Raw genomic sequence first — 12,768 nt, 5'->3', positions numbered from 1 at the left:
AATGTTTAATTTGTGGGTTTGGGTGTACTTACAAAAGGGGCACTTGATTTTAAAAGTTTTGCAAATAGTTGCAGAGCTGTTGAATTCAGAGTGGCTTAGCCAGTCACGTGATGTTCACAAGACTCAATAAAACCCCAGCCAGTTGGGTTTAGGGGATCCACGTTGAGGCAGATGGCTGTGAGCCTGGCAGATGAAAGGCGAACGGCCTCGGGGTAGCGAGGCGGCATAATATGGCGGGAGGAGTTAAGCTAATATGGCAGGGGGATTGGAACCAATGCAGGGAGACAGAGGGGAAACAAAAAAGGAGACAAAAGCAAAAGACAGAAAGGAGATGAGTAAAAGTGGAGGGCAGAGAAACCCAAGGAAAAAAACAAAAAGGGCCACTGAATGTAAAGGGGCTGCAGGAGGGGTCAAAACTAAATATCATGGTTTAAAAAACTAGTACTAAAACTAGTACCTAACGCACGCAGCATTCGAAATAAAGTAAATAAAGTTGACGGCACAAATCATTACAAATGGGTATGATTTGGTGGCCTTTACAGAAACATGGTTGCAGGGGGGCCAAGACTGGGAATTAAACATACAGGGGTGTCGGACGATTCGGAAAGATAGACAAGAAGGGAAAGGAGGTGGGGTAGCTCTGTTAATAAAGGATGATATCAGGGCAGTTGAGAGAGATGATATTGGCTCGAATGAACAAAATGTTGAATCATTGTGGGTGGAGATTAGAGATAGTAAGGGGAAAAGAGTCACTGGTGGGCATAGTTTATATGCCCCCAAATAATAACTTCACAGTGGGGCGGGCAATAATCAAGGGAATAATGGAGGCATGTGAAAAAGGAACAGCAGTAATCATGGGGGATTTTAACCTACATATCGATTGGTCAAATCAAATCACACTGGGTAGCCTGGAGGAGGAATTTATAGAATGCATACACGATTGTTTCTTAGAACAGTATGTTACAGAACCTACAAGGGAGCAAGCTATCTTAGATCTGGTCCTGTGTAATGAGACAGGAATAATAAACAATCTCCTAGTAAAAGATCCTCTTGGAATGAGTGATCACAGTATGGTTGAATTTGTAACACAGATTGAGGGTGAGGAAGTAGTGTCTCAAACGAGCGTACTATGCTTAAACAAAGGGGACTACAGTGGGATGAGGGCAGAGTTGGCTAAAGTAGACTGGAAACACAGACTAAACGGTGGCACAATTGAGGAACAGTGGAGGACTTTTAAGGAGCTCTTTCATAGTGCTCAACAAAAATATATTCCAGTGAAAAAGAAGGGCGGTAAGAGAAGAGATAACCAGCCGTGGATAACCAAGGAAATAAAGGAGAGTATCAAATTAAAAACCAATGCGTATAAGGTGGCCAAGGTTAGTGGGAAAATAGAAGATTGGGAAAATTTTAAACGACAGCAAAGAATGACTAAGAAAGCAATAAAGAAAGGAAAGATAGATTACGAAGGTAAACTTGCGCAAAACATAAAAACAGATAGTAAAAGCTTTTACACATATATAAAACGGAAAAGAGTGACTAAAGTAAATGTTGGTCCCTTAGAAGATGAGAAGGGGGATTTAATAATGGGAAATGTGGAACTGGCTGAGACCTTAAACAATTATTTCACAGTGGAAGACACAGAAACCATGCCATAAATTGCTGGTCACAGGAATGTGGGAAGGGAGGACCTTGAGACAATCACTATCACTCGGGGGGTTGCGCTGGACAGGCTAATGGGACTCAAGGTAGACAAGTCTCCTGGTCCTGATGAAATGCATCCCAGGGTATTAAGAGATGGCGGAAGTTATAGCAGATGCATTCGTTATAATTTACCAAAATTCTCTGGACTCTGGGGAGGTACCAGCGGATTGGAAAGCAGCTAATGTAACGCCTCGGTTTAAAAAAGGGGGCATACAAAAGGCAGGTAACTATAGGCCGGTTAGTTTAACATCTGTAGTGGGGAAAATGCTTGAAACTATTAAAGAAATAGCGGGACCTCTAGATAGGAATAGTGCAATCAAGCAGATGCAGCATGGATTCATGAAGAGGAAATAATGTTTAACTAAATTACTGGAATTCTTTGAGGATATAACGAGCATGGTGGATAGAGGTGTACCGATGGATGTAGTGTATTTAGATTTTCAAAAGGCATTCGATAAGGTGCCACATAAAAGGTTACTGCCGAAGATAAAGATACGCAGAGTCAGTGGAAATGTATTAGCATGGACAGAGAATTGGCTGGCTAACAGAAAGCAGAGAGTCGGGATAAATGGGTCCTTCTCGGGTTGGAAATCGGTGGTTAATGGTGTGCCACAGGGATCGGTGCTGGGACCACAACTGTTTACAATATACATAGATGACCTGAAAGAGGGGGCAAAGTGTAGTGTAACAAAATTTGCAGATGACACAAAGATTAGTGGGAAAGCAGGTTGTGTAGAGGACACAGAGAGGTTGCAAAGAGATTTAGATAGGTTAAGCAAATGGGCTAAGGTTTGGCAGATGGAATACAATGTCGGAAAGCGTGAGGTCATCCAACTTGGGGGAAAAAAAAAAAAAAAACAGTAAAAGGGAATATTATTTGAATGGGCAGAAATTACAACATGCTGCGGTGCAGAGGGACCTGGGGGCCCTTGTGCATGAATCCCAAAAAGTTAGTTTGCAGGTGAAACAGGTAATCAGGAAGGCAAATGGAATGTTGGCCTTCATTACGAGAGGGATGGAGTACAAAAGCAGGGAGGTCCTGCTGCAACTGCATAGGATATTGGTGAGGCCGCACCTGGAGTACTGCGTGCAGTTTTGGTCACCTTACTTAAGGAAGGATATACTAGCTTTGGAGGGGGTACAGAGACGATTCACTAGGCTGATTCCGGAGATGAGGGGGTTACCTTATGATAGATTGAGTAGACTGGGTCTTTACTCGTTGGAGTTCAGAAGGATGAGGAGTGATCTTATAGAAACATTTAAAATAATGAAAGGGATAGACAAGATAGAGGCAGAGAGGTTGTTTCCACTGGTCAGGGAGACTAGAACTAGGGGGCACAGCCTCAAAATACAGGGGAGCCAATTTAAAACAGAGTTGAGAAGGAATTTCTTCTCCCAGAGGGTTGTGAATCTGTGGAATTCTCTGCCCAAGGAAGCAGTTGAGGCTAGCTCATTGAATATATTCAAGTCACAGATAGATAGATTTTTAACCAATAAGGGAATTAAGGGTTATGGGCAGCGGGCAGGTAAGTGGAGCTGAGTCCACGGCCAGATCAGCCATGATCTTGTTGAATGGTGGAGCAGGCTCGAGGGGCTAGATGGCCTACTCCTGTTCCTAATTCTTATGTTCTTATGTATACCACTTCAGGGAGCAGCACAAGCTGGTGCAGGAGGGTGACAGCAGTGAAGAGGGCGACTGGATTGGACATCACCAAGGTCCAGGTCGGTGATTGGAGCATGAGCAGGTACTGCAGGAGCGGCGAGGTCAAGGCGCAGGAGTGGCGAGAGATTGTCAAGCGATGTGATCGGGAACCGGGAGAGGAGAAGTTCCGGACCCAGAAGCGGCGAGGGCCCAGGGGCAGCACGGGCCCAGCCCACACTGCGATGTGTGCGCGCACTAGGTCTGTGCAGCAGAGCTGGTCTTCAGTCGTCTTGATTAATCCTTGCCAGTGGACCAAGACCTAGCTCTGTCAAGCCTGTGCGGTGGCTGGTGTGCAACAGCCATCACACGTTAATAAAAATCCACGCACAAGCATCTTCCACCCTTCAGGATGTAGTTCGTGACCTGGAATATTAGGTCTTTCATTGAAACACCTGTGAACTCATCCCTTTTTGGTGTGGAAGCAAGTCATCCTCAATTCAAGGGACCGCCTATGAGAAGAAGGAGAAGAGGAAGGATGAACGTGTAGTGTAATTGTTAAACCTTTGCTATGAAGAACTAGTTGATTTATTAGCAATGTGTTGCTGTGAATTCTTTAGCAAAGAATCCATGAAGCAAAAAACATTACACCTGGGACTTCAGAAGAGTGATCTGTGAAATGCAACTAATAGTCAACTCGGCCTCATGGAGTTGGTACAATGAGGCTTTCACTCCACTAAATCCAGAGGGCAAGTTTGAACTGCCCCTGGTGTTGGGGACACATCGTCACAATCACGCTCTCCTCCCAAGAGCTCCCCAGTTTAGTCGTGCTACGGGGCGCGGCAGTGCCAAATGAGGAACAGCAGCCACGTCACATCACGGGAGGGTCATGGAGACTCTCCTGGAGCGGCTCCTTTGCTTGACAATGGCCAGCTCGAGAGCATCACAGGCAGCACCCTCAAGCCTGGGGCTACTGATACAGGAGGCATTGAAAGAGAAACAGAGGACATCAGTTATTGTTTCCGTGATCATCTCTAACACTTTCGCAAACCCAAAAAAACAAGCAGTGCTGGGTAAAAGAACATAATTAGGAGCAGGAACAGTCCATTTGGCCCCTCGATCCTGGTTGACCTTCTACCCCAACTCCACTTGCCCGCACTATCCCCATATCCCTGGATTCCCTTAACATTCAAAAATCTATCGATCTCTGCCTTGAATACACTCAAAGACTCAGCTTCCACAGCCCTCTGGGGTAGAGAATTCCAAAGATTTACAGCCTGCCGAGAGAAGAAATTCCTCCTCATCTCAGATTTAAATGGGCGACCCCTTATTCTAAAACTATGCCTCCTAGTTTTAGATTCCTCTCCCCCCCCCCCCCCCCGCCGCGAGGGGAAACAGCCTCTCAGCATCTACCCTGTCCAGCCTATACGTTTCAATAAGATCACCTCTCATCCTTCATGAATACAGGCCCAACCTGCCTTCAAGACAACCTCCTCATCTGATGAATCAACCGAGTGAATCCTCTCTGAACTGCCTCCAATGCAATCCCCTGGGAGGACAGATGCACTAACAATAGCGTCCTCAACCAAGCCAACATCCCCAGCATCGAAGCACTGACCACACTCAACCAGCTCTGCTGGGCATGCCTGACACAAGACTCCCAAAGCAAGCACTCTACTCGGAACTCCTACATGGCATGCGAGCCAAAGGTGGGCAGAGGAAACGTTACAAGAACACCCTCAAAAGCCTCTGTGATAAAGTGCAACATCCCCACTGACACCTGGGAGTCCCTGGCCAAAGACCATCCCAAGTGGAGGAAGTGCATCCGGGAGGGCGCCGAGCATCTCGAGTCACATCGTCTAGAACATGCAGAAAACAAGCGCAGGCAGCGGAAAGAGCGTGCAGCAAACCTGTCCCACCCACCCTTTCCCTCAACGACTGTCTGACCCATCTGTGGCAGAGTCTGTGGTTCTCATATTGGACTGTTCAGTCACCTACGAACTCAATTTGAGAGTGGAAGCAAGTCTTCCTCTATTATTTCGAGGGACTGACTATGATGATGATATATGGCCAAGTACCAGGCCATGTATGACCCCTGAACTCTGGAAAAACAGAGCACTTTTTTAAAAAAAATAAACAATGTCGGTATTGGGAAATGCATCATAGCTCACTTCAGCCACCTAGTGTCGGCAGTAAAAGATCTCGTGGCACTATTTCAAAGAGCAGGGAGGAGTTCTCTCCCACTGCTATGGCCAATATTTATCCCTCAAGCCTAATCGCTTAAAAAAAAAACAGCACTTATCTGGTCAATATCACATTGCTGTTTGTGGGACCTTGTTGTGCGCTAATTGGCTGCATTTCCTACATTACAACAGGGACTACACTTCCAAAGCTTTGGGACATCCTGAAATATTCTCTCTTTAATTCATCGTGCTCGCTACCTACACCCATGGGTTTCTGGACGTATTTTACACACAGACTGTGTATCCTTTGCAGTAAAAGAATCTGCATGGTCAACTGGAATTCAACTGCAATCAAGATATGCAATCAACAATGGAGAAAGAATCAGGGCAAAGATCAGAAAAGCAAGTGTTTTCACAACAGAGGCCAACACACAGCGCTAATTCATTGGCACAGATCGAGTAATGTATAGTAAGCATGTGATTAACAGAGTGCTGACTTCCCAGTTAACACTCTGGCTCAGCCCTTAAATCTGATAATGTGGAACAGTGACAAAATTGTGTGGAGGGGCCAACAAGGAATAGAATTTAGCTGATATGGACAGCGACAGAACGTCCTGAACTGCAGCCCTCCAGAGCCAGTTTGAACACACGCACTATTCATTTCCGCACCGAGTTCTCGCAACTAACTGCCTGCCACAAGTATAACAACTGGAGATGAAGGGGTTGTCTTAAGACAGGTTGGGCCTAACTCATTGGATTTTAGAAGAACGAGGGGGGATCTTATTAAAATGTACAAGATTCTGAGGGGGCTTGACAGGTTAAGATGCAGAGAGGATGTTCCCCCTCGTGGGGGAAGCTAGAACTAGGGGGCATAGTTTCAGAATAAGGGGTCGCCCATTTAAAACGGAGGAGGAGGAATTTCTTCCCTCAGAGGGTTAAAAATCTGTGGAATTTTCTGCTCCAGAGAGCTGTGGAGGCTGGGTCATTGAATATATTTAAGGCGGAGATAGACAAATTTTTGAACGATAAGGGAGTGAAGCATTATGGGGATCGGACAGGGAAGTGGAGCCGAGTCCATGATCAGATCAGCCATGATCTTATTGAATTGCGGAGCAGGGTTGAGGGGCCAAATGGCCGACTCCTGCTCCTATTTCTTATGTTCTGAACTTATATTTATATAGCCCCTTTAAATGTAGTGAAATGTCCCAAGGCGCTTCACCTGAGTATTCGGAGACAAAAAAATGTCACCGAGCTGCATAAGAAGTTAGCACAGGGGACCAAAACTTTGTTCAAAGAGGTAGATTTTAAGGAGCATCTTGAAGGAGGAAAGAGAGATAGAGGGGCGGAGAGGTTTAGGCAGAGAGTTCCAGAGCTTTGGGCCAAGGTAACAGAAGGCGTGGCCACCAATGGTTGAGTGATTATAATCAGTGATGCGCAAGAGGGCAGAATTAGAGAAGCGCAGGGCTCTTGGGGGGTTGCGGCACTAGAGGAGATCAGAGATAGGGAGGGGCAAGGCCATGGAGGGATTTGAAAACAAGGATGAGAATTTTTAACTTGAGGCGTTGCTAACCGGGAGCCAATGTAGGTCAGTGAGCACAGGGGGTGATGGTTGAGCAGGACTCGGTGCGAGTTAGGACACGGGCAGCCAAGTTTTGGATCACCTCCAGTTTACGTCGGGTAGAATGTGGGAGGCCAGCCAGGAGTGCGTTGGAAAAGTCAAGTAGAGAGGTAACAAAGGCATGGATGAGGACTTCAGCAGCGGATGAGCTGAGGCAGGGGCAGAGACGGGCGATGTTACAGAGGTGGAAATAGTCGGTCTTAGTTATGCTGCGGATATGTGGTCGAAAGCTCATTTCAGGGTCAAATATGACACCGAGGTTGCACACAGTCTGGTTCAGCCTCAGATGGAAGTTGGGGAGAGGGACACATTCGGTGGTTAGTGAACGGAATTTGTGGCGGGGACCGATATTCAACTGGCGAAAATGCCTTCTCATCCAGTACAGCCGAGGATCCGCGGAAACCCCTGATCGGGGGGGGGGGGGGGGGGGGAACCCTGCGGAAATCTAATCCCGTAACATCCAACAGACCGGTGGCCTGGAGTGACCTTTTTAAAGAGAAAAAAGAAACTTGCATTTACGGAAGTGCCTTTCACAATCTCAGAACGTCCCAAAGCACTTCACAGTCAATCAAGGGCTTTTGAATTGTGGTTACTGTTGCAATGCCGGAATCGCAGCAGACAATTTTGCGCACAGAAAGATCCCACACGGCAATGAGATGAAAGTCCAGAGAATAGGTTTTTTTATGCTGTTGGGCGAGTCGACAACAAATTCTACAGACCCCGCCTTCTCACATCAATCAAGATCTTAACCTCATCGCTGGGTAGTGTTGCTCAAACATACAAGCACCATGGGACTGCTCAAGAGTAAAAGTGCTCCAAAAATTGCAACACCTTGCTGATCAAGGTCCTCAATATCTACAAGGGTCACGTGTCCTGTAAGGTACTGACATCAAGGACACATAAAAGCACTGCAATCACAAGCAGCAAGCACTGGACCCAACTTTTGATCGACCAGTCATTCAAACTTTTGCCTCGTGGGCAACACAAGTTGCATACATAAGAACATAATAATAGGAGTCGGCCATTCGGCCCCTCCAGCCTGCCCCGCCATTTAATAAGATCACGGCTGGTCTGATCATGGACTCAACTCCACTTCCCTGCCCGCTCCCCATAACTCTCTAATTCCTTATCGTTCAACAATCTGTCTATCTCCACCTTAAATATATTCAATGACCCAGCCGCCACAGCTCTCTGGGGGAGAGAATTCCACAGATTCACGACCGAGAAAAATTGGGCTACCCCTTATTCTGGATTCCTCCAGGAGGGGATACATATTCTCTGCATCTACCCTGACCAGCTAAGTTTCAATAAGATCACCTCTCATTCATCTAAACGCCAATGAGTACAGGCCCAACCTGCTCAACCTTTCTTCATGCGTCAACCCCCTCATCTCAGGAATCAATCTCGTCAACCTTCTCTGAACTGCCTCCAATGCAAGTATATCCCTGCTTAAATAAGGAGATCAAAACCATATGCAGTACTCCATGCCAATATCAGCAAGCTGCCTACACTGCTGAATTAATTATTAATCCTTTTTGTAAATAAATGGTTACCAAAGTACCCAAGTCCAGGTACAAATGAACTGAACGGGACAAGATTGCTTGAATTCCTAGCTTTTTTTTCCTCGTGATATTTTTCCACATTGCTGGAGGCACCTGGTTGCAATTGGGCCAAACTTGAATTTTTTTTATTCAAGGATCTGTTCTCAGTGTTGCTCTCTCATTGATGGATTATCCAGCTACACCCTTCTTGTCTCATCCCTCATTTCTTCGCTCCACAAAGCATCACGTTGTCCCTTGAACCCTTCTGTATTTACTGCTATTGGCCATGAGTGGTATCACATTGTCCCGGGCAGGCTTCAGCTGCCTTCTCCAGTCCCTCTTAACCCAGCTACCGCGAGTTGGTTCAATCTGAAGGCTATAAATTTGACAACGTTTCCTTTAACTGCCAAAATCCAATCAGTCACCTTGAACATTCTCCAAAGGGAACAGGAGCAAATGGAATGTTGGCCTTTATTGCAAGGGGGAGTATTCAGAGCAGGGAAGTCCTGCTACAGTTATACAGGTCATTGGCGAGACCACACCTGGGGTGCTGCGTACAGTTTTGGTCTCATTTAAGGAGGGATATACTTGCATTGGAGGCTGTTCAGAGAAGGTTCACGAGGTTGATTCCTGAGATGAAGGGATTGCCTTATGAAGAGGTTGAGCCTATACTCATTGGAGTTTAGAAGAATGAGAGGGGATCTTATTGAAACGTCTAAGAATCTGAGGGGGCTGGACAGGGTAGACACAGAAAGGATGTTTCCCTTCGTGAGGGAATCTAGAACTAGGGAACACAGTTTCAGAATAAGGGTCGCCCAGTTAAGCCGGAGATGAGGAGGGACGACTTCTCTCAGAGGGTTATGAATTTGTGGAATTCTCTGCCGCAGAGAGCTATGGAGGCTGGATCACTGAATATATTCAAGGCCAGAGATAGACAGATTCTTGAACAATAAGGGAGTCAAGGGTTATGGGGAGTGGGCAGGGAAGTGTTAAGACCAGGATCAGATCAGCCATGATCTTATTGAATGGCAGAGCAGACGCGAGGGGGTCAAATGGCCTACTCCTATTTATGTTTTTATGATGAGCTCGTTACTGAATTAAATATATATATATATATTTTTTTTTTTTTTTAAAAGTGAACAGCAAAATTATGTAAAATGTGTTTTTTTTCCCCCCCAATGGTGAGGAGCAGAATGTGATTTTTAAAAATCCATAGATTGCAGGCGCTGCTTAAGCGATGACAGCCAGGGTCCTAAGTGATGCCTTTATTCACAAGGGAACCATTAAGTCTTTACTGATGGTTAATAAACTATCACAGCCCAGGTTTCTGCAGCGCAGCAGATAAGATTCCATTTCCTTTCCATTGCAACCCCCGCTCTTTATTAACCAAAGGTATGAAGGGCTGTGGGGGCGAAGGTAGGTATTTGGAGTTAGGTCAGAAATCAGCCATGACCTTATTGGAAAAAGACTTGCCTTTATATAGTACCTTTCACGACCTCAGGATATCCCAAAGGGCTTTATAGCCAATGAAGTACTTTTGGAGTGTAGTCACTGTTGTAATGTGGGAAACGCAGCAGCCAATTTGCACACAGCAAGCTCCCACAAACAGCAATGTGATAATGACCAGATAATCTGTTTTAGTGATGTTGATTGAAGGATAAACATATGAAATAAGAGCAGGAGTCGGCTATAAGGCGCTTCGAGCCTGCTCAGCCATTCAATGAGATCATGGCTGATCTAATCTTGGCCTCTATTCCACTTCCCTGCCCGCTCCCCATAACTCTTGACTCCCTTATCATTTAAATATCTGTCTACCTCCACCTTAAATATATTCAACATTCCAGCCTCCACAGCTCTCTGGGGCAGAGAATTCCACAGATTCACAACCCTCAGAGAAGAAGTCCCTCCTCATCTCCGGCTTAAATGGGCGACCCATTATTTTGAAATTATGCCTCCAAGTTCTAGATTTCCCGACGAGGGGAAACATCCTCTCTGCACCTACCCGGTCAAACCCCCTCAGAATCTTATACATTTCAATAAGATCACCTCTCATTCTTCTAAACTCCAAAGAGCGTAGGCCCTACCTGTTACGGCACCAGGGAGAACTCCCCTGCTCTTCGATAAAGTGGCCATGTGAATTTTTACAACCACTACGTTCTTGCAATCAGTGACTGAGCCGACCCATCCCTGCTCTTGGGCAGGCAGCGCAACACACCTTAACTGCGCAATACTATCAGCATTTAATGTGGGGCTTGCTGCCAAGGTTAGGTGATTGTGCATCTTAGCAGATCTGCCAGGGATTGGAAAAGCAAGATGGGAGGGAAGCAAGGAAATTGCACACACATGATGACTCGTTAGATTCAGTACATCAGTCATTGAAAGTTGGCATGCAGGTACAGCAGTGAAGGCGGCAAATGGCATGTTGGCCTTCATAACGAGAGGATTTGAGTATAGGAGCAGGGAGGTCTTACTGCAGTTGTACAGGGCCTTGGTGAGGCCACACCTTGAATAGTGTGTGCAGTTTTGGTCTCCTAATCTGAGGAAGGACATTCTTGCTATTGAGGGAGTGCAGCAAAGGTTCACCAAACTGATTCCTAGGATGGCAGGACTGACATATGAAGAAAAACTGGATCGACTCGGCTTATATTCACTGGAATTTAGAAGAAACATAGAAAATAGGTGCAGGAGTAGGCCATTCGGCCCTTCGAGCCTGCACCACCATTCAATAAGATCATGGCTGATCATTCACCTCAGTATCCCTTTCCTGCTTTCTCTCCAGGAATGAGAGGGGATCTCTTAGAAACATAAAATTCTGACAGGATTGGACAGGTTAGATGCAGGAAGAATGTTCCCGATGTTGGGGAAGTCCAGAACCAGGGGTCACAGTCTAAGGATATGGGGTAAGCCATTTAGGACCGAGATGAGGAGAAACTTCATCATAGAGAATTGTGAACTTGTGGAATTCTCTATCACAAAAAGTTGTTTGAGGGCAGTTCGTTAGATATATTCAAAAGGGAGTTGGATGTGGCCCTTACGGCTAAAAGGGATCAAACGGTATGGAGAAAATGTACTGAAGTTGCATGATCAGCCATGATCATATTGAATGGTGGTGCAGGCTCAAAGGTCCGAATGGCTTGCTCCTGCATCTATTTTCTATGTTTCTATGTTTCAACCAGTAAATAGTGCAACAACAACAACAACTTGTATTTATATAGCCCCTTTAACGTAGTGAAGCATCCCAAGATGTTCACAGGAGTATTGAGACAAAAAATTTGATGCCAAGCCACATAAGGAGAAATTAGGGCAGGTGACCAAAAGCTTGCTCAGAGGTAGGTTTTAAGGAGTTCCTTAAAGGAGGAATGAGAGGTAGAGAGGTTTAGGCAGGGAGTTCCAGAGCTTGGGGCCTCGGCAACTGATAGAGAATGCAAACAGGCTGCATTTAGACAGGTTGTGAAAATTCACAGACACCAAGTCAGAGATGCTACGTGAGTGGGAGCATGTTGCATTAAGTCATCAATCAACTTGATATTTTAGGACCTTTGGGTCGTGAGCCAATTAAAAGGTTAAAAGACTATTAATTGAGCCAATAAGATCAAAGGAGGAGAGTTCTTTTCTGTAAATTGATCCAGGTATAAGTACAGCCATTTTGACCATGTGGTCTCAGAACGACAAAAACCTGGCTTAAAGCCAAGAGCTTCTTACTGTTGCCAAAAATAAAGTGACATTAAAACTACAATCGGAGTTCGTATTTCATTGGAAATTAAGAGATCTAACAATTTTGGCGTCACAAACACGATCGCTGAGGAAAGAAACTGAATTTTGGACATCGGACCTACAGACTGAGGTAAGGACTCCTCTTTATAAAAGTCCTCGGTCAAAAGTCTAAATTCGCCTCTCCTTCTACGCGATTCCAAAAGCCTCCGGTTTGCGAACCCTCCGGTTGGTAGTCGGCTCGAGGTCCCATAGACGTCTAAACTTCGGCGGTGTGTTAGTTAAATAATCACCGACCTATTGATCGGCTAGAAAGCCTACGACTCGAGACCCCAGTAAAGAAATCAGTATTATGGCAGCAGGAGATAAGAGCAA

At 45.6% G+C, this 12,768-nt stretch overlaps 1 protein-coding gene across 5 annotated transcripts in view; it reads right to left on the bottom strand.

Moving 5' to 3' along the window:
• Nucleotides 1-12,768, bottom strand: part of LOC139235030 (solute carrier family 23 member 2-like) — a 77,918-nt gene that overhangs the window by 50,167 nt on the left and 14,983 nt on the right. The window lies entirely within an intron of this gene.

This window comes from Pristiophorus japonicus, chromosome 22 (genome assembly GCF_044704955.1).
Source record: "Pristiophorus japonicus isolate sPriJap1 chromosome 22, sPriJap1.hap1, whole genome shotgun sequence".
In the NCBI taxonomy this organism is placed as follows: Eukaryota; Metazoa; Chordata; class Chondrichthyes; family Pristiophoridae; genus Pristiophorus; species Pristiophorus japonicus.
This window is presented reverse-complemented; position numbering and strand designations above follow the sequence as displayed.